Source organism: Canis lupus, chromosome Y, assembly GCF_048164855.1.
Source record: "Canis lupus baileyi chromosome Y, mCanLup2.hap1, whole genome shotgun sequence".
NCBI classification, from domain to species: Eukaryota; Metazoa; Chordata; class Mammalia; order Carnivora; family Canidae; genus Canis; species Canis lupus.
The window spans coordinates 2,442,894-2,465,337 of NC_132877.1; the positions used below are offsets into that span (position 1 = coordinate 2,442,894).

At 42.3% G+C, this 22,444-nt stretch overlaps 2 long non-coding RNA genes across 2 annotated transcripts in view; one reads left to right on the forward strand and one right to left on the reverse strand.

Annotated features, from left to right (window-relative positions):
* LOC140629041 (uncharacterized) overlaps nt 1-22,444 on the reverse strand; it is a 308,289-nt gene that overhangs the window by 76,691 nt on the left and 209,154 nt on the right. The window lies entirely within an intron of this gene.
* Nucleotides 1,288-11,138, forward strand: LOC140629060 (uncharacterized). The gene is made up of 3 exons (XR_012026920.1): nt 1,288-1,453; nt 1,796-1,982; nt 10,918-11,138. It is a non-coding gene; the product is annotated as an uncharacterized lncRNA (long non-coding RNA).

The window sequence follows — 22,444 nt, forward strand, 5'->3', positions numbered from 1 at the left end:
TCTCCATAGAAGGGTGAGCCTATTTTCCTCAGAAATGGGAAATTAAACTCCTTAATCCCATGAGAAGTCGGGTAGAAACCGTTTCCCACATTGTACAGAGTGCCTTCGTATCCCCTATGAGAAAGGGTATTTGTTGGCTCTAATGAGGATTTGTTTCTGAAACCACTGCAGGCCTATTATCGTAAGATTAACGGACATTTAATTGCATCCTAGACGTCGTGGTACAAAGAGCAATTGCTGTTTAAGACTCTAGGGATAGCAGATTTCTCAGTAGGGTAAATGACCAAGACTCCAATCCTGACGTAGTACATGAACTGGACGGTGCAGGAAGAGTTGACATAGCAGACAAAGGAAGGCATCTGAAGATACTTAAGGAAACCATAGGGAAATGAGAGATAATTCACAATGAATTCAGAATGAATTAACCAATAATCCACAAAGGTGGGAATGATTTAGCCACGTAGGAAGCACAGGTGCATACAACGGAAGACGTAGGGATCTCATTTTTCCACGAGCCTGTGTTGTGAAAGAAATACAGTACTCTATGTATTCAAAAAAAATGATCAGTAGTCAACAGATGTGACCAAAGTTTGGTAGTTGACCAGAACTTTGAATGGATTAGTTGGGCAAAGGCATAGAACACTTGGTGCTATAGGTTTTGGAGCATTTAGAATTTAGGGAAAGACTTTCCCCACGCCATGTGTTGCCAGTAATATCTCTAAGGAGGATGATGCTACTTTAATTTCCAGAAATGGTAGATGCAGCTTCAAAGGATGTTTTGTTTCACAGAGTGTCTTAAGTGTTCCGAGACCCCAGAGCCAAGAGTGCAGGGGGAACAAGGCTGCCATAGTGCTATGCACAATAATTCGAGGTGGTTTGGATATGGAGAAAGATGGAACCTGGGAAGGAGAGATACAGGGAGACACATTATCAGTGATTGTCTGGGGAGGTGGGGTGCTGAGGGAGTTGGTAGGGTAGTTATTTCCAGTGGTATTGAGTTTTACTTTACGTGTTCTGTGGGGGATGTCCCGATTCCCACCCAGCACAAACTTTGGGTGCAATGTACACCAGGGTCCTTCCTGCCTCTTCCAGCATCTGGGGCTCCAGGCGTCCCAGGGCTGGTGGCTGTGTCCCTCCCATCTCTGCCTCCATCATCCCATGGTTTCTCCTCTGTGTCTGTGTCTCCTCTTCTGTCTCTTACAAGGACACCAGTCATTGGATGCTGGGTGTGTTCTAATCTACTATGACCTCATCTTCTCTTGACTCCATCTGCAAAGATCCTATTTTCAAATAAAGTCTGGTTCACAGGTTCTGGGCTTAGGACTCGCACATAATATTTTTAGGGCTGATGTTTGACCCACTGGAGCAGTGAGAAATCGAGTAAAAAGTAGTATATTCCGGAGGTTAAGAGTCATTGAGGGAGTCCATCAAAAGGAGATGAACCCAAGGTGAGGTAAGTCCTTCCACAGGATGGAAGGTACATGCAGGGGCAGAGAGGGTGTGAGGATTTGTCTTTTCATTGGACAGAGCCCTGTGTTTTCGATTCATTTCCCGGAAACATTAAGTGATGCACCTCTTGTGCTTATTATACAAGTTCAAAATCATGTGTCTTTAATTTTTTTTTTTAGACAGCATGGATTTTGAAGGGAAATGTGCCACAGTGACCAGGATGTATTTGAGGTTAATTAATCCTCCTAGTGGACGAGAAAAGGAAGCCGTAACGAATGGCATGGCGGGTCATGCCTATGGACTCTGGCTTCTGAGTCTCTGCAGTGACTCTCCCTGCTTATTTCAGTTCAACGCTCTTCAATGTGAATCTTCACCCAAGCGATTGTGATGATGGGATCTCAGGGAATGTCCTGCAGAGCCTGCAGCAGGGGGAACCCACTCACCGTGTACGGATCTACAAAGTGATACAGCCCAATGGGTGGATGAACATGTGCACTGCCTTGGTTTGAAGCTTGAAAAAGGCCATAGAACTGGTGAAGTATTTAAAAAAAAAATAAGCAAATCTTTTGCATTCTGGGTGCAAGCAAATACAACACTTGTTTTCCTACGGTGTGTGAAGTGCTTGCAAATACATTAAGGCAATCTTTTCAGTGATGTTCCTGATGTTGCGTGAATGAACATGAATAACGTTCTCCTCCCTTGAGAACGCTGCCCAAGCCCCTGTCCACAGTCTCTGCTGCTCCCTCCTGGAAAGAGCCTCCACGCAAGGCAGGCTGATTAGCAAAGAATCACTCAAAATTCATGTACTAAGAACCCACACGTGAACATGGTGCCTCCTCTGTGTGTGCTGTGGTTGCTGCTGAGGGGTCAGTGTTTCTTTTTTTTTTAAGATTTTATTTATTTGTTCATGAGAAATACAGAGAGAGAGAGAGGCAGAGACATAGGCAGAAGGAGAAGCAGGCTTCCCGCAGGGAGTCCACTGTGGGACTTGATCCCTGGACCTGGGATCATGCCCTGGGCTGAAGGCAGACGCTCAACCAATGAGCCACCCAGGCATCCCAGGGTCAGTGCTGCTTAAGAGGAAACCACCGTGGAGAAATCTACCCTTCAGCAGGGAAGACGCTCCCCACTCTGCTCCCCCACCTCAGCCCAGATGTCCCAGCAAGAGAAACACTGCTAGAGCAGAGAGGACTCAGATACTACTGTGACATCTTCACGCAACGGCTGCTGATGTATCTCTTACTCAGATCCATAATGACCAGTGTTCCTTTCTGCCCTAGATTTCTGCTCTTTTGTAGGGATGATTTTGTTATTTGTTTCTGGCAAGCTATCTATCATCTATCTATTATCTATCACCTATCTACTATTATCTTTTATCTACTTATCACCTATCTATGTATCATAATCTGTCACCTATCTACATCTATCTTTGTATTCATCTATCTATCTAATCATTCTATCTACTTATCCATCATAAGTATCACCTATCTATCCATCCTATCATCTATCCATCCAACCATCGATCCATCACATCTATCAACCATCCATCTACCCATATATCCATCTATCTATCATCTATCATCCATCGATCTATCATCTATCTATCCATCATATCTATTATCTACCTATCTATATATCTATTCATACATTTCATTTTGTTCTCTTACTGAATTGCCCAAGACCCACCACTCTTCCTTCTTTTTCTCTAACAATGTTAGCAAAATAGCCCACAATTTAAAAAAAAAAAAATACTAAGAACTAGTCAGCAGACCAGAAAGAAAGGAAATACTAAATTGCTTTTTCAAACAAATGGTAAACCTTTCTAGGTGGAAGCCCAGAGATGATTGAAAGTTTCATTAGTGACAGTTTAAGACGTGAGCACTGTGGGCTTCATATATCGTAGTAAAAATGCTTCATGGAGGTGTGTGTGTGCATATGAGAGAAGGAAGTTAACACAATAAATAAATACACTAGAAGGAAGTAAATGAACACTGCAGAAAAAAATGAGAGAAACTAATTGATGATAAAGCGTCCTCATAGGTTCATCACATTGTCTGGGATGCCCATTTTCACAAGACTTCAGGCATTCATTCATTTTGTGTCTTTGAGAGCAAATACCAAAGTAGAGTTAAAAAGTAAAGCATTGTAAGAGCAACAAAAAAGGTAGAAATGCCTTAATTTAAAAATATTTAATCTATCACAAAATGTAAATAGACCCTAATTATAATAAATAGTAGCATTCTAAATAGTACAATGAAAAATAACTCTCCTATTGAGTGGAATTAAAATCCAAATACATGCTAGGTCCATGACATAAACCATAAACACAAAAATAGGTAAAGGTTAAAATTGTAGTTATGAGAAAAGGTGTTATCATGAGAACACTAACAAACAAAGCGAATGCAGGAATATTAGTCTCAAACAAAACAAAACGCAAGGCAGAAATCATGATGAAGGATACTGTGGGGGTATTTCATAATTTAACCAGAAGACATTAATTTATGCATCCATTGGTGACTAATAAAAGAGCTTTGAAATATTTATGGGGCACCTCCCTGGCTTGGTCAGGGGAGCATGGGACTCTTCATCTCAGAGTTGTAGCTTCCAGCTCCACATTGGGTGTAGAAATTACAAAAGAGGAGCGTCCAAATATTTAAATCAAAATTTCACATACTGTAAAGGACAAACGGACATGCTCTTGATGTAGACTATTTTCTACATCATTATGTTATGTTACTATTTTAACATATCTACTGAAGCTGCTGATAGAACAGGAAGGAAATGATTACAAATGGTAAAGATTTGGAGCACCTGGATGGCTCAGGGTCAGGGCATGATCCAGGATCCTGGGACCTAGTCCCCCATCAGGCTCTCTGTAGGGAGCCTGCTTCTCCCTCTGCCTGTGTCTCTCCCTCTCTCTGTGTGTCTTTCATGAATAAATACATTAAATCTTTTTTTTTAAATGGTAAAGATTCTATGCAAGCCCACGACACATGACTCGCATATACGGTGTGATGTAACTGGCAGCCACACCTTGCACACTCTCTTCAAGCGCACAATGCTGACCAATTGACCAAATGCTGCAACATAAAACAGATGTCATCACGTTGCACACACTGAAAACACCAGGGACATGCACGTTCATCACGGTGCAATTAGCAGAAGTTCCAGAGCAAAAGGACAACTGGAAAAGTCCCAAGTGTCTGTAAATCAAGGGAAACACAATTAACACATGTGTGGGACAAAAGAGATAAACACAGACCATTAGAAAATAGTTTGGATTTAGTGACAATTAACATGTGCCTTTGTGAACGCTTTGTGGTATGCCCCGAACGGAGACGCAGACGGAAAGATAAGCCTTAAGTTGAAACGTGTATCCTATTGGTTAATGCTAAAAACTCACACTACAAATACGAGTCTGAGGAAGCAAGACAAAAAAGCACAACCGGCTGTACTCACAGATGACAGAGGGATGGATGTAAACCGAGGTAAGGGCAGAAAGTAAAAGAACAAAAACAAGAATGAAACTGTGAAACACGGAGTAAAAGTCTGCTCATCCAGAAGAGCGCTGAGGTCTCCTACTTGTCAAAATTAAAAGACTCAAAATTCGATTAACCAAATGCTTCTTGCAGCAATCAGCGGAGGGTGTGTTCAAGAAAAATTGGGGTGAGTTTTGGGAAGAGTGGGAAGACTGGTAATGTACGCTGACCCGTGGCCTTCCCCTCAAACAGCTGCATTCGAGAGCCAGGCGACCCAGCAGCTCTGCAAGCACCAGAGCTTCAGAGCTGAAGGTGAACACAACCTCCTGCCTGCATGCTGCCCAGAAATCCTCCATTTGCAGGGCACTTTTTTTGTAGAGTGACTGGACCATTAGCTTGTTCAGTGAGGAAGCCTCTTTCTGCACATTACTTGTCAGAGGCATTGTTCCCCAGCACGTGTGGAGCACATTCTTGGTTAGACATTAGGAAGCCATACAACGAGTCAATGTGAAGGGATAGAAATTGGGCAAAATGTGTGTCTCTGACCACAGTGGAAGCGAACTGGAAATCCACAGCACTGGGGTGTGGGAGTCTTATAGGCAGACGGAGATCAAACGTATGCTCATGAGTAACCCAGGGATGAAAGAATAAGTCAAAAGGGAAATGGAAAAGAATCTGAGGTCAATGAACATGAAACCCGCATTCCAAAAATGTATGGGATGGGGCTAGACCAGTGCCTCACAGGCCATTTATCAATGTAAAAATCTATACTCAAAAATAAGACAATCTCAGGGCTCCTGGGAGGCTTAGTCAGTTAAGCATCTGACTACAACCCAGGTCGTATTCTTGAGGTCCCGGGATCGAGTCCCAAAGGAGCTCCCTGCTCAGGAAGGAGTCTGCATCTTCTCCTGCCCTTCCTCCCAGCTCATGCTCCTTCTCAAATAAATAAATTAAATCTTTCAAAACAATAAGACAATCTCAAAATAGTAACATCATCATCTCCCTTCAGATCTAAATTAAGAGAAGGAAATTAAATCCAATCAGAAAGAAGGAAATTATAAGTATTGAAGTGTGAATGGATAAATACATTACTGAAAAACCACACAGAGAAGTCAATGAAGATCAAAGGTGAAGATGAGCAAAATTGTCAAATTTTAGTAAAGCCGACCAGAAAAAGAAAAAAAGGATGACTCAAATTACTGCATAATAATTATAAGATTCTGTTAGTGATTAAACACACATACACAAACTTCCCACATAGAAAAGTCCAGTCCTGATGGCTTCCCTTGTTGAGTTCCGGCAAATATTTTAGAAGAATTGATACAAGAACATCATGAATGTTTCCATAACGAGAACAGGAAAGTCTTCCCGATTTAGCCCATGAGGACACTACGGTGCTGCCACAAACACGGCCAGGACGCCGCAAGAACACAATAAGCAATATCCCTTAAGAACACATGCACAAAAATGCTCAGTAAAATCTTGCACATTCAAAAAAAAAATCTTGCACATTCAATTCAGCAACATATAAAATGGATTATATGCAGTTTGACCAAATAAGAGACGTAGTAAAGGTCAAATTTCAGAGACACACAGGACATTTTAGCATGTGCCACAAAGGAAGCGCATGTGCGTGATTGGAAGGGGAGTCATCTTAGGGATAGGACTTTTCATATCTGTCAGCACAAGCCTAAAGGCAATGAGGTCTAGTCTGCAAATGGTCCCAGGAAGGTTTCTCCTCCCGTCCTTGGAAACACTCCCCCGGCAGATCCACGAGCTCAGGTCACTATTCCCAGCAGGCAGTGTCTCCTCAAGATTCGTTTTCCTCACGTGGGTACTGAGGTCAGCAAGGTCTGTCTGAGATCGTAACACACAGTGAGGTAAGGAAACGAGTGATGGGATACCACATACGGCACATGTCGTATGAGCGGAATCTATATCCCGAAAGAATCCTTGATCCCCCACATCGACAGATATAAAGAGAAAGTGAGGTTTAGGAGAATCATTTTTTAAACAGATTTTATTTGATTATTTGAGAGAGAGTGAGCAGGACGAGAGAGGGAGAGAGAATGTGAAGCAGACCCCACATCCACCGTGGAGCCTCAAAAGAGGACTAGAAGAACATGACCTGAGCCTAAACCAAGAGTCATATGCTTAACGGACTAAGCCACCCAGGTGCCCCTAGAAGAATATCTTTTAAGGGTATGTAAGAGAGTATGGATGTGGATATTTAAGAAGCAATACGAAATGGGGACACCTGGGTGGCTCAATTCGTTTAGAATCTGACTCTTGATTTTGGCTCAGGTCAGGATCTCGGGGTCTTGGGATTGAGCCCTGGGTCTGACCCTGTGCTAAGCACAGAGTCGGCTTGTTCCTCTCCCTATGCTCCTCCCCTGGCTCTCGCTCCCTCTCTCCGAATCAAATAAATAAATAAATTGTTTAAATTGAAAAAAAAAAAAAGGAAAACCAATGTGAAATGGCCGGCCCAATCAAAACATCTTATAAAACGTTCACAGTAGATATTTTTTATCATCAGCTAATAGAGCCATAGAGTTTACAGATAACTGTCTGAGCTGAAATGTAAACCACTAACTATATTTAAAAGTATACCCCCAAGATGGCTTTTCATCATGAAGATACTCCACCCCACACATGAGACATGTAAATATTAATCACACGTGGGAGATTCTCAATGTTTGATGAAGATAGAAAAGTTTTATAATGTGCTGGCCAAAAATGTGGAGAAGTCAAAGAAATAAAACTCTTCCTACATTTTTTAGAGGACGGCACTGATTGATTCAACCCCTTAGAGGATGCTCCCTGTGACTTCAATGGTCAGAATTCACTCTAAATGTGCCCCAAAATGTTAGTGTAAAGACAAACACTGCAGCATGGTTTGAAGGACCCAAAGGTTATATAGTAAGTTTAATTTCTGCATGATTAGGTTTAATACATTATACCACACCAATTTCATAGAGTAATATGCAGACCTTAAAGAAAAATGAGGGTGATTTGTGTTTGTTGATATAAAAAGATGTAATATGCGTATAGGCATCCCAAGGACAAAATGGAAATGTATTGTGAAGAATGTGATATAATATGTGAATAGATGGCCAAGGATGTTTTCCAAGTGATTGATTTTTAGGAAAAGCCCTGGTGCCTCAACCACAAGAACAGGACTTCTTTTCAATTGGAAATCACTGTTATGTTCTACCTTAATGTGCTTCATATATTAATTATTTTTTTTAAACCCATTATTAGTCCAATTGCTAAATTAAAGGGGGAAGGTGAGTGGGGAGTGAGGTGTGAATATAATTGGACCATACGAAAAAATACAAATAAAGAAGTAACAAGAGCCAAACGTAAAAACTAGACACATAAAGTAAAAGATGAAAAAAAAAAAAAAAAAACACAAGTATTCAACCTCAGCTATCCCAATAAATACGCAGAAGATAAATTTTCCTGTCAAAGATACACTGACAGGTAAGACAGTAAAGATAAAAATCTATCTGTGTGCTTTCAAAATGATGCTCGCTAAAAAAATTTTTTACAAGGGAAAACAGTGAAATTAAGACATGAGAAAAGATCCAAAGTCAATGCAAACTTTAAAGAAAGGTTGAGTGGTACTATCAGGAGCAGAAGAAGCAGAATTGAGGTTTCAAAGGAGGACCCAGTCATTGTGGTTATTGAGGCCTGGGGGGTATGTCCTAGGAACGTCAGTGTCGCATGGAGATGAGCCAGAAGAGCCTCTGCTGTTTCCTGGTTTTGAACATGGCATGGAGGGATGTCTGATGCTCAGAGCCACCGCAGCCACTTTGAGGACCATAGAACGAAAACCAGAAAGGCAAGAGCATCGCCAAGTAAATGACCAATATCCCTGGATGGTCGGGCTGCTCAGTTAACAGAGCCTAGAAGACTCTTCTTGCCTCTTCCTCCTTACGCAAAATACATCAACCCCTCATTGTGCAAGTTGCTTTTATTTGGGTATATTTTTAATTGTGAATGCATCTAGGCCGCTGCTTTATTTTTTGGGGAAAACAAACCATGGTCTATGGGAAAAAATATAAAGCACTTTTTTTGTGTACAAAACAATATATCCAAAGGATAACTTCAAAATCTGGTGAAAGGGGCACCTGGGTGGCTCCGTGGTTGAGGGTCTGCCTTTGGCTCAGGTCGCGATCCTGGGGTTTCTGGGATTGAGTCCCACATCGGTTCCCTGCAGGGAGACCATGCTTCTCCTTCTGCTTGTGTCTCTGTGTCTCTCATGAATAAATAAATAAAATTTAACAAATCTGGCTGAGATAACCACAAAGAAAATCATTTAAAAAAAAAAAGCTGGTGATATTACCCAACTATGGATATATTCAAGAACTTGAATGATGTCAAAGTCATTGTGTTAAGAACAAGTCAAGCTCAAGAGGTCATCTCGTTGATGACTCCTCCTACAAAATATTCTCAAAGTGACAAAACTAGAGAGAAGGGGAAGACATTTGTGATAGGAAGGGATGAGGGATGGCAGGGAGGAGGTGGGGATGGTGTCACTGTAAACAGGAGGCTGTATGGTGGTGGAAGAGTTCTGTACCTTGATGGTGTTGGCTTCTCCATCCACTTGTGTGGACAAAATGGCACCGAACGAGAAACACCTGCTGTATTAATGCCAGCTTCGGGGTTTTGATAGCGTGCTATAGTTACATCCGACGTAACCAATGTGGAAACCAGGTGAAGGGCACACAGGACTTCTCCATATTGTTTTTGCAAATACCTAGGACTCTATGCTTATCCCCAAATCAAAAAAATATATATATGAATAAAAGAATGTGACCTTTGCTGTATCTTGTCAGAGATTAAACTTAATGTCCTAAATAATGGAGTTTTCTTGTCATTTTCTGATACCACTGAAGAAGAAATAAAAGCTAATGGCACATTGTGTTGTCTTATAAATACTCTGATGCTCTGTGCTACACGTATTCTACTTAACTTCTTACGTTTAGGTATTTTTAAATGTCTACAACATGGGACACTTTTGTTTAGAGTTTATGCTTCTCGTGGAAATAAAATTCCAGATTCTGAAGAACTCACTAACTCATTAATAGCATTGTTTATCATCACCTGCAACTACTATAACAAATCATCTCGATTTCAGATTTTCTTTTCCTATCTCAGATGAACCCGCTTTCGCATTTGCTTTTTTTGTTTCCCATCCTCCCGTCTTTCTGTACTTCCTCCTCAAACTGTTTCTTTTAGTTATTTCCTAAATAATAGACACAGACCATATATCTGTGTTTGCACCAACTATCTTATGTGTGTGTGATGATTCCCCTGATTTAACACTTCAGCAGGACTCAGTAGTCTGGAAATTAAAGTATCGGTTAACTTTAAAAACACGGTCGACACAGGCGTTTAGGGTTCACGGCAGCAACAGGGAATACAAAGAAAAAAACATTTCTTCAGAGTAGAAACATGTTGATAATCTAGCTTTCTTTGTTAACATTTAAAAGTGGTATAAACATTGTGGGAAACAGTGTCTGATTGAGTTTTTATTTAATGTTGTAGAAGAAACTACTATACATAGCTCTCTACAATGTCTTCATTAGTGGATAATGTGAAAAAAAACCTTCAAAATAAAAACAAAATCTTGCAACTTCATTGCTGATTAACTATCTTAAGCAAGAAGGCAGCATAATAAAATTCAATTTGGACCACTATTAACACTGGGTGGAATTTAATTGGGAGGCAAACTAAATCCTGGATTATTGTTTCCATCTAAAATACGTGAGCTTGGTGGTTTTGTTAAAATGTAAATGCACGGTGGCTTTTATTATTTGTTTTAAGAACAGAAAAATAAAAATCAAGAAGCATAGATTTTCAAGTATACAGAATAAAAGTTAATCACAAGTAGGCACAGTTTTCTCCTCCAAATTAAAATATATTCCTAGAAAGTAATTCTTTTTTTTTTTTTAAGATTTTTTTTCATTCATTCATTTGACAGGGAGAGACAGAGTACAACCAGGAGGTTCAGAAGAGGGAGGAGAACTGCTGAACATGGACTCGATTTCAGAACCCTGAGATCATGACCTGAGGTGAGGGCAGACCTTGGACCTACTGAACCACCCAGGCGTCTCAAAAGCAAAGTTATTCTAACGCATATTTAATAAATACAAGATGATAAGCAATTCTTTATGAAGCAGGTATAATAAAAATAACTTACATTGCTAGAGTAAATTTGTAGTTTTCTAGCATTTATTTATTTTATTTTTTTTCTAGCATTTATTTTAAAAGTACATTTTTCAAATGATCATGTGGCATTATAGGTAAGTGCATTTTTGCACGGTTTCTACATCAAATTAGTCAAGGTTTTCAGGATACTTTTGTAGAACCACGAGACAACAATATACTTCTTACATTCATCTGTTAGTAGTAGCCTTGCATCTGTAACACCACAATGTCACAATTTGGTCTCTGCTTAAGCTAGACTCAATGGGCTGTGGATGCCAGGACATCAGGCACTATTAAAACTCTCAAAGTGGGGGAATTCCCTAAACAACATGGCTGTCAAAGAGACCTTTCCAAATAATTGTTGGGGCCTACAAAATGTGGAGTAGCTGGGGCATTGAGGACTTAGATACATCTTTAGTCTCACTTCCCTTGTGTGTCCTAGGCAAAGTTTGGGCAACCGACACGTCTGGGATCCAGCACATTCAGGCAACAGGGGGACCCTCAGAGACAGTTTCTCCTCAGCTCTGAATTAGTATGCTAGAGCTCCCTCATAGCTGAGAAGCCAAGAGGGAAATAGACACAGGTAGATTCCTCACCCCCACCCCCCCAAGGCTAAGCCGGGAGAAGTGTGATGACACCTGGGAACACAGCGATGTTGCCCAGGTGCACCTGGAGACTAGAGATGTCACTCGACTCAATTAGTACATAAAAACACGATGTTTCCTAAATGGGGTTACTATGAAGAATATAAGGGTCTACTTTTGCAAACCTGCTAATACAATCCATTAATCCAGTGGAGAGAGAAAGCCAAACGATTCTACCAAAAGACATGGAAAATGTATTTGAAAATAATTATGCAGCCAATACAAGAAGGAAATAATAAAACAATGCATAAAATAAGCAAAAACAAACAAAATTCAAATAACAGAAGCACACTTCTAAAACCAATACCAATATGAGAGTAAAAAGCAGGTAGGAGAGTGCCTTCCATTGGCATTATTATGCAATAATTTTTTGAAGATTCTTGAAAATGCAGTGAGAGGAGTAAATGTAAATGCATTACAATGACTGGACAAGGAAAGATGAAATGAGAGCTCTTAGTTGATAGTATGACTGCGTACCTGAGAAAATCAATTAAAAACCTTTGAGAAGGGGACTCCTGGGTGGCTCAGCAGTTGAGCATCTGCCTTTGACTCAGCTCGTGATCCTGGGATGGAGTCCTACATCGGGCTCCCCACAAGGAGCCTGCTTCTCCTTCTGCCTATGTCTCTGCCTCTCTCTCTGTGTCTCTCATGAATAAATAAATAAAATCTAAAAAAAAAAAACAAAAACTATGAGATGGTATAAAGTGATTTAGTAAAGTTGCTGAATACAAAGTAAATAAACAAAAATTCTTAGTTTTTACCTCTACTGCCAGTAAGTACCTAGAAAGCAATGTAGACATCCTCCATTCTAAATCCAATAATTGTAAAAAAAAATTTGGAAGTGCATTTAATTAAAAAAATGACATTAGGAAGAAGCATATCACATTTTTTTTACAATTACTGGTTTATTATGAAATATAAATGAACAGCCAGATGAGGAGGTTCATAGGAAAAGATCTCCAAGGGTCCTTAAAATAGCACCTTGTCTTATTTGTGGAATTGGGATACACCATCCTCTTGGCACGTGGCTGGGTTCACCAACTCAGGAGCTCTCTGAACTCCACCATTTAGGGCTTTTTAAAAAAGATTTTATTTATTTATTAATGAAAGACATACAGAGAGAGAGAGAGAGGCAGAGACACAGGCAGAGGGAGAAGCAGGCTCCATGCGGGGAGCGTGACGTGGGACTAGATCCCAAGTCTCCAGGATCTCACCCTGGGCTGAAGGCAACTAAACCACTGGGCCACCGGGGCTGCCCCATTTAGGGCTTTTAATGGATGTTACATAATATAGACATGAGTAATTAAATCATTGGTAATTCAACCTCCAGCCCAGCCCATCTACCCTCCCAGGAGGTCAAGAATGAGGCTGAAAATTCCAAAAGAAGCCTATCACATCTTACAAGATCTGAGCAAATGGAAGTACTTGCTATACTGTTGTTTTCTTCTTTAAAGTAATCTCCATATCCAAAGTCGGGCTCCAACTCATGACTCTGAGATAAAAAGTCGCATGCTGTTCCAAGGGAGTCAGGCTCCCCGGTACATGCTAGCTGGTATGACCTAGCTCTGCGTTGCATGCATCACTCAACTAGAAATGTATGGTTGCTCATAATATTTTTTGCAATCTTTAAAAAGGTGTATGAGCAAAACTGCAATTTAAGCTTACCTCTCTTGTTCACTGTGGGGTGAGCTATACAGGTTAGCTCTGACAGGGGAGGGCAAGGTGGTAACAGAAAATCAGTACAGGGGCCCCTGGATGGCTCAGTGGGTTGTGTCTGCCTTCGTCTCAGGTCATGATCCCACGGTCCTGGAATCCAGTCCTATGTCAGGCTCCCTGCTCATGGGGAGCCCGCTTCTCCCTCTCCCTCTGCCTGCCATTCCCCTTCTTGTACTCTCTCTGTCAAATAAATAAATAAAATCTTTACAAAAAACACCCCAAAACTCAGTACAGAACCAGGACAAGCCTTCTTTCTTCCTTTCCGCCGCATGTCCCTCCATCTTGTCTTCTCACCTTTCTTCTTTCCTTCTCAACATTAACAAAACCAAAAGAGAGAATACGCAAAACCTCAGTAACTAAGTTTGCTAATTAAACAATTCATGCAACAGAAAGCATAAAATGACAGGTTGAAATCAGAATACTGGAAAAAAATATATTTTAGGGTAACGGGTGCATTTTTGTTCTTGTCGTCTTCTTACTCTTTTTTTAGCCTTCTTTATTATTTCAACATTGATATATAGTTGCTGTATGACGTGGTATTAGTTTTAGTTGTACAGCACAGAGAGAGAGAGGGAAAGAGAGACCAAGACAGAAAGAAAGATCATCAAGAGCCATTGAGACAAGAGTAGAAAGAGTAAGAACAAGCTATTGTGTGGGATCCCTGGGTGGTGCAGCGGTTTGGCGCCTGCCTTTGGCCCAGGGCGCGATCCTGGAGACCCGGGATCGAATCCCACGTCGGGCTCCCGGTGCATGGGGCCTGCTTCTCCCTCTACCTATGTCTCTGCCTCTCTCTCTCTCTCTCTCTCTGTGTGACTATCATAAATAAAAATTTAAAAAATAAAAATAAAAAATAAAAAAAAAAGAACAAGCTATTGTGGAAAGAGACCCGAAAGTCACTGAACAAAACAAGCAAAAAGAAAGAAAAAATCCTCTACACCTTTCAATGTACACACAGGAGACCAGGATGCAGAGCGGGAGTTGTCCATCTTAAATGCTCAGGTGCTGTCTCATGAAAGACATGCAATGTTGTTTTTATATCATCGTTTTCGTGGAGTAGAAGTTCCACTGAACTACGGAAACACGAACCACCTGTTTCCAAAGCATTTGCCAGGCTCACTATTCTATCCTAAGTAATACGACCAATAGTTCACTGATCACCTTTTCTGGCTCGGGCACGCTCTGCGGAGCTTTATACAGGGTCCCAGCACCATCCATCTCCTAACTGGCTAACTAGCCAACCTCGCCACTAAATCCAGAGCAGAACTAGACAGACAGGAGGAGCAGAAGGCATATTGCAGGAAACTCAAAGGCCACGACGCAAGACACAACGAAGGAGATGCTCCTGCTGAGAATAGCCAGGGGGTTGCCCACCTGCCCGTTTATGGCCACACTCTGGACTTGAGTGAACACAGCAGCTGGAAATGACTTTGAATAAGGAACTCAAAGAAATCCCAAGGACCCGCAAAGCCTTTGAGAGACGTTGCTCAGCTCCTTTGAGAACTGTCTTCATGAGAGCCCTAAGAAACTCCACAGACGGGGTGGTTTACACAGCACGTGTTATATCACCATTCTGGAAAGCACTGGTCTTCATGTAGCTGGTGTCCAGGGAAGTTTCTCCTCCTGCTGTATATATGGAGGCTTCTAGCACTGTCCTCATGTGGTAGAGACAGGTGCCTCTTTTTATAAGGACATTAATTGGGCAGCCCGGGTGGCTCTGCGGTTTAGCGCTGCCTTCAGCCCAAGGCCTGATCCTGGAGACCTGGGATTAAGTCCCACATCGGGCTCCCTGCATGGAGCCTGCTTCTCCCTCTGCCTGTGTCTCTGCCTGTCTCTCTCTCTGTCTGTCTATGTCTCTCATGAATAAATAAATAAAATCTTAAAAAAAAGAAGGACATTAATCCTATAGGATTGGGGCTGCCCCACTCTGATCTTGTTTCTCCTAAATAAGATGGCCTCATCTCCAAAGGAGCCATACCGGGAGTTAGGGTTTAACAGATGAATCTGGGTGGGAGCACACATACACTGTCCGTAACACAGGTCGTTCTCACCACTGACGGCAGATTTTCCACAGGTAGAGACATAATGTAGCTTTTCTACTCTTTGCTGTACACACAGCGAGTACCCATCAACTTAGGCACAGATATAAAAGATGCCCAAGGAACAGCCAAGGTGTAGAAAGAACTCTAAGTATTCCAAACACTTTGGAAGAGGAGGGACCTTTGGTCTTTGATCTCCAAAGAGATCAAGGACACAGGTGGTCGGCGAGCATGGCAGGAGGTAGTCGCAGAGTTGTCATAGGATGGATTCAATAAAGACATGCAACACAGATGAACAGAAGTCTGGGAATAGGACAGCTGGGTGAATGGGAAGCACATTCTCTGCAGTAGCACCGCCAAGTGTCCGGATGAAATGTGTCTGGTGCCATGAATGTGGGAGTGAGGACAAACGCTCCACAGAAAGGCTCCTGAGCAGGTCTGTAGGTTCCAGGGATATCCACACCTCTTTTACAAGTCAACACGGCCCCGTACTCTCCATGCATTTTATGGGTATTTCTATTGACCCACTTAAGACGACAGGCTTCTTGAGTGATACACTACAACCTGCTCATCCTCTCATTACCGAATCAGTGCTCCGAGATGCAACCTACGTTAGTGGACACAAATCTTATCTGCATCTGATTCCAAATTGTGTGGAATAGTTAGATTCACCATCAAGCATCTTCCTTTTGCACGCCTTTTCATTTTTCATTCATTTCATTTTGATCTTCCTTTTGAAGATCATCCTTTTATATTTTACCAACCCTGCTCTTTACTCTTCTTTCCAATGAGGCCTTTGAACAGGAAACAGCGCAACAGCAGAATTCAAGTAACACTATGCTTTATAGGAAGTTTCAAAGACTTGAATCACCACTTGCAATTAGATAAAAAACGTAATCAGAGAAAAATCAGCTTCCTTGGATTTGTTCTGAATCAGGAGCTCCGTCTTTCAAATTAAACTATGATAATGGCTCCAGGAACCCGGGATTGAGTCTCACGTCAGGCTTCCTGCATGGAGCCTGCTTCTCCCTCTGCCTGTGTCTCTGCCTCTCTCTCTGTGTCTCTCATGAATAAATAAATAACATCTTTAAAAAAAAAATGGTTCCAGGGGTTCATGTCTTCATCATTAACAGATCTGTAAATAATTCCTGGGTGTGTTCCAGGGCGTGCAAGTTGCAGTGTTAGGTACATGGATGTCACTGAAGCATGCAAGATTGTCGACATCATGAACAGACTTATAAAAATGCAAGGGGAAGTACCATATTTGAAAACCTAAGTAGCATTTGTAGGCACACATGCTGGGACAGAATCAGGAAGGAATCTTGACTATTTGCCCACAGAAGTTCTAGGGTAGAGTTCTATGGAGGAACCCGTATACGGCCTCTAAAACAGGATGGGCTGCTTTCCATTTGGCTATTGTATAACTGGGTCCCTGTATCTGCATGCAGGCATTAAGTGTGCTGTGCGTGTGTGTGTGGTATATGTGTGCATGTATCTGTGTGTGTACATGTGCATGTACCTGTGGAGTGTGTGATGTGAATGTGTGTGATATATGAATGTATGCACGTTTGTGCATGTGGAGTGTGTATGTGCATTTCTGTGGTATATGTGAGCATGCAGGTTTGTGTGTGCATTTGCTCACGTGTGGAACTTGTATGTGCATTGTGTAGTACATGTGTGTATGCGTTTCTTTGTGCATGCATGTGTGGGGTGTACATGTCTGTGGTATACATGTGCATGCATGTTTGTGTGTGCATCTACTTAGAGTTTGCATGTGCATGGTATATGCATGCATGCATGTTTGTGTGTGCATGCATGTGTGTGGAGTTTGTGTGTGCTTCTGTGTGGTATACACATGCATGTATGTTTGTGCATGTATGTGCAGAGTGTGTGTGCCTATGGCATACGTGTGCATGTATGTGTGTGCATGAGTTTGCATGTGCATGGCATACGCGTGCATGTGTACTTGTGTGGCCTCTGTTGCATGTGTGTGGTATAGGTGTGTGCATGTTTGTGTGCACAGGTCCATGTACGTATGGGGCATGTATGTGCATGTGCGGGGCATATGTGTGCATGCTTGTTTGCACATGTATATGCAGGCATAGAGACCAGTTCCCTTTGTACATTACAGGGAAAAGCATTACATGTTCTCTGGGGAGAGACGCATAAGAGAACTTCCACCATTTGTGTGCGGGTTGCGGGCCCAGCTTCCACCCTACCCGGCTCTGGCGTTAGCACAGCTGAAGCAGTGCAGCTGCAGAGTCACAAGCCCTATCCAATGGCTTTTCCCTAAATGTGCACAAACTAAGGCTGGACCAGTGGACTAAAGCATAATGCTTGTTTTGTTCTTATTGCTGTGTGTTTTTTTACCACCTCTTTTTGTCTCCTCTGGACTTAAAGTCCAATACGTTGACTCATGCTGCAAAAAAAAGTCACTGAACGTTTGTCCAAGCAAAAGCGATACGGTCACTTCAATGATAAACGGAAAATACAGGAATGGATGCACCTTGCCTCGAAATCAGCTACCATCTAAGGCAGGACACAGGCATGATTAGTCTCCATACCTGTCAGAGGCTAAGTGATGGTGAGGTGACCCAGAATAATATTCATTTATGCTTGTGGATTATGAGGTCAGAGGCGGGTAATGTGTGCATATGCTGGGGCTGCTGACGCCAAAAATAATCTCTTCTGTGCTTCTGCTTGTTTCTTTCATCACCACGGAAGAAACCTGAAGAGGAAAGGCATTTTCATCAACCAACCGTCTTTAGTTTTGGGGGGCGATGCTGCCTGTGACTTCACGACGTGGAGAAAACCTCTGGCCACCAGCGTGGATGTGTGACTTAGCCAGGACTCTGAACGGCTGCCATCAGGAGCTCATTCTGGCCGACGAAGCAGAGAGACGTTTATTGAAAGAGGTTGCACAGATCTCCAAGATTTGGGGAAGAGCCAAGGACCAGATTACAGGAAAATCTTCCAGGGATGACGTCCAATATAAGCTTATGAATTGGTCTGGTGGAGACATCGCCACAGAGACTTGGCAGGTTGCTCCTAACTCTCATGCCACCCGGTCTGTGATGCCGAGCCTTAAGTCAAAGTCGCGAATGCCTCCTGGTGTAGCTGTCATCTTGAACATCTGCACACCCACTGGTGCCATCCACATGCATAAAAAGGATTCTGGTTGGAGGACCCTGCATCACTGGATTAGGTCCCAGCTGCAAGGGAAGCTGGAAACTTGAAATTTGAGGATTTATAGGAGACTCATAAAGTAAGAAATATGCCAGACATGACAGGGGAGTGCCAACCAAGTCCAAGATAACCAAACCAAAGATAAAAATCCTCCACGGAAGAATGTTTTTGGATGCATTGGGCGACGTCCTGATTAATGAATGCCTTCCCTTGTTCTGCAGAAATACTATCTGAGTTATGGTTGGCTCTTTGTTGGCTCTATGTCGGCTCATTGTTGACAACAATGGGTAGGTGTACACGGAATGGGAAGAATCATCCCTGGGTGGGTTTGATGACGACCAGTCAAATATAGGGCCCTGCCTGCCTAATTAGGTTACTAAAGAATGATCCTGCAGTACCCCATGTTGTATCACAGAGCTTCGTCTAAACACGACTTGGAAGCAAGGGGTAGCGGCCTACTACGAGGAAGAAACAAAATAGATTCAAAGATGGACGTGGTCGTCTTACTGGAAACATAGGAATAATGAACTACTTTTCCTCTAGGGGATTTGCAGCTGAACGAACGTTTTCGAGATGAAAAGAAAAAAAAAATCTACTTCTCTTTGGAAAGGACTGACGTCCTTCATCGTGCGCAATGATGGAGTGGGACGTTCGCAAGAAAAGTAAGAGTCTTCCAGGTGAAGAGAAAAAGCGACTAATCCAGTTTCTCGGGAAACAGAAGCTTCGAAGGGAATGCAGCCAGTGCAATTCGGGGCTACACGCTTCTCTTAGTTCCTTAAACTTCTAGTACTTGAAAACGTCGGATGGCTTGTGTCCCGGATCCAAGTGTTCATCAGAGAAATTTCCTCGGGAACAGGGCGGCGAGCGGTGAGCGATAAATCCCTATCTGCTCACCACCTCTTCGTCACCGAGTTTTTTTCCAAAAACTCAGTGCTAGGGTATCCCTGGGTGGCTCAGTGGTTGAGCGTCTGCCTTCGGCTCAGGGCGTGATCACGGGGTCCTGGGATCGAGTCCCACGTCGGGCTCCCTGCGTGGAGCCTGCTTCTCCCTCCTCCTGTGTCTCTGCCTCTCTCTCTCTCTCTGTCTCTCATAAATAAATAAATAATCTTAAAAAAAAAAAAAAAAAAACTCAATCCTAACTGTTGGAGGAGAGACGCCAAACATCAGCACACATTTCCGCCGGATGTCTTATTGAGGGTCGGGTTAACTGGAACCGGAGACCATCAGCAGTTACCGAATTGTAAACGACTTGGCTTTGCTGGTTCAATCCATGCAGTAAAGAGGGAAAAAAACAAACTTCTACCACCATTTGATGGATTGCAAGGAGGTCAGCGCACCCCCCTCCCCCAATCCCCACCTGGCTACTCCCCCTTTGGATTTATAGCTGGTCTCAGACAAAGCCATTGGCCCCGACCTTGGCACTAATGCGTGTCTCTCGCACGTCTGCATGTGCTCGGTAGAGCTTCAGGATTGCGGTGTGATGGAAACACACCATGATTCTGACAATGCACATCCCGCCCTACTCTCTCCAACCTCACGTCTTCCCCGTGTGTGTTGGGACTTCTGAGTATATGTCACTGCCTTTGTCACCATGACACCCACCGCCTTGGTCCTGACCGGACGACTCTGGCTGAAGGCACCTGTCTTCCTTCTCCAGGTCCTCCCAGTCTAGGGTTCGGGTTGGCCATGCCAACAACCCAAATCCAAGCCCTCAACTGCCCCACATTCTGCTTCTTTCCAGGTAGCACATTTTAATCATTTTGAAATGAGGGTATTGGGTTCTTCAGAAGCAGTATCCAAAAGGGAACCTTAGATAGACTCCATGGAGCTCTGTCAGTTGTGGGGCTCAGGGTCCTCAGCTCTCATCCTGGGGGATGCCCATCACTCCTTCCTGAAGACGAAGCAGCTCGTGGTATGAGGAGGATGCTCCTGGCTCAATGCCCCTGAATACTACAGGGGGCATCTGAGATCATTTATGTTGGCCACGTTGCAATAACGTGAAATGATAAAGTCAGAGTAACTTTCAAATACCCTGACTACAGTAATAGATTGTATTAAAAATGTTACCGTTTTATCACATAAATAATACAAAATCATTGATGAAACAGTTTGCTTTTTTTTTTTTTCATACTAAATATTGAAGAGTAGGATTGTCTTAAATAATGCCAGAAAAGAGGGCACTTGGGTGGCACATTCAGGTAAGTGACCGACTCGTGATTTGGGCTCAAGTTGGGATTTCAGGATTGGAGATCGAGCCTCACATCGGGCTCTATGCTCATCAGGGAGTCTGCTGGAGATTCTCTGTGTCTCCATCTCTTTCTTCCTGCAATACATGCTCAGTCGCTCACTCTCAAATAAATAGATAAATCCAAAAAAAATAATACTGCCAGAAAAGAACCGTTGGAAAAAAGAAATGTGTCTCCTCCACTGGCAAATAATATGCTTACTTATCATTGCCATGTTTTTATTTACTGTTATAAAACTAGTTCTAAAGCATCTTATGATTTTTGCAAGGTCAGAAATGGATTTGTAGGGCAGGGGGAGCTGAAAAAAATCAAGAAGGAGGGAAGGAAGAGTTTTAGGAAATCAACGTGGGTCATGTGTTAATACAACTAGATTACACATCCATTTCACTGAATGATAATGTTGTGAAGCGGTCGTGTTCTCGTGACACATAAATTTGAAGAAATATTGTTTGCCAACTATTTAAAATGATAATTTCTGAACATTCAAGGCAAGCTCATGGTGGAGATTTTTATACATGCAGAGCAATATAGAGAATGAAATTCAGAGGCATTTTGGCTCCATCCTCAAACAACAGCCCTTGTCATTTATGTATTTCTAGACTTACATTACAGATACTGAAGGATAGGATTATTTGCAATATTTTTGAAGAGCATTAAATAGAGCATCAGGATCCAAGTAATTGTTTAAAGGCTGGAAAGAAACGAGTATGTACTACTGTATGGTGCATCTTTAAAGAAAAGAGTCAATATCTTAAAACATTAAACAGAGGCATCAACAATTCATTTAGTGGTGGAAGTGGGTGGATTATGTTTTTCAACAATTACAAATCCGATACACAGAGGGATGCGGAGATGTAACCATTTCAATGAGTCATTTTTTTTATTTGGGGCTCTTGGCTCTAGTAAATTCCACAAACAGAATAAAAAAGGTTTAATCGTAGATTGTCATCATTGGGGTAGCAAAGGTTTAACAGTAGATGGTCACTCAAGACTTAGACCAATAAATTAGCACTTGCGAGGATTCCTATAACAGAGTATTTAAATGACCATCTAGAATGGAGACTTCCCCACCGTTTCAGATTCCCAAGCCACATGGCTGATGGCAGGCGGAAAAGAGACGCCAAAATGGCCAACTGTAAAAATGCATATTTTTAGAAGACCTGTCCTGAGGAGTTTGTCTAGGGCTGGGAAGGTGCATGGGGCTCGAATGGGCCATCCTATCAAGATACTTCCATTGTGGTTGCTCAAGGACTCGGTGCCACTGGACTGACCAACCCACTTAAACCTTTTAAAATAAGGCTCTGTTTGTGGGAAAGAATATCTATCATCCTTTGTTTTTCTCTAATATCTTCTACATCTCCCCATTGCATGGTGCATGGAGTTCAAACATTTTTATATTTAGAGTCTTGCAGTTTTGTGCTGACTAGATCGTGCAAGCAACACATATTTCCAGGCATTTTTTTTTCTTCTCC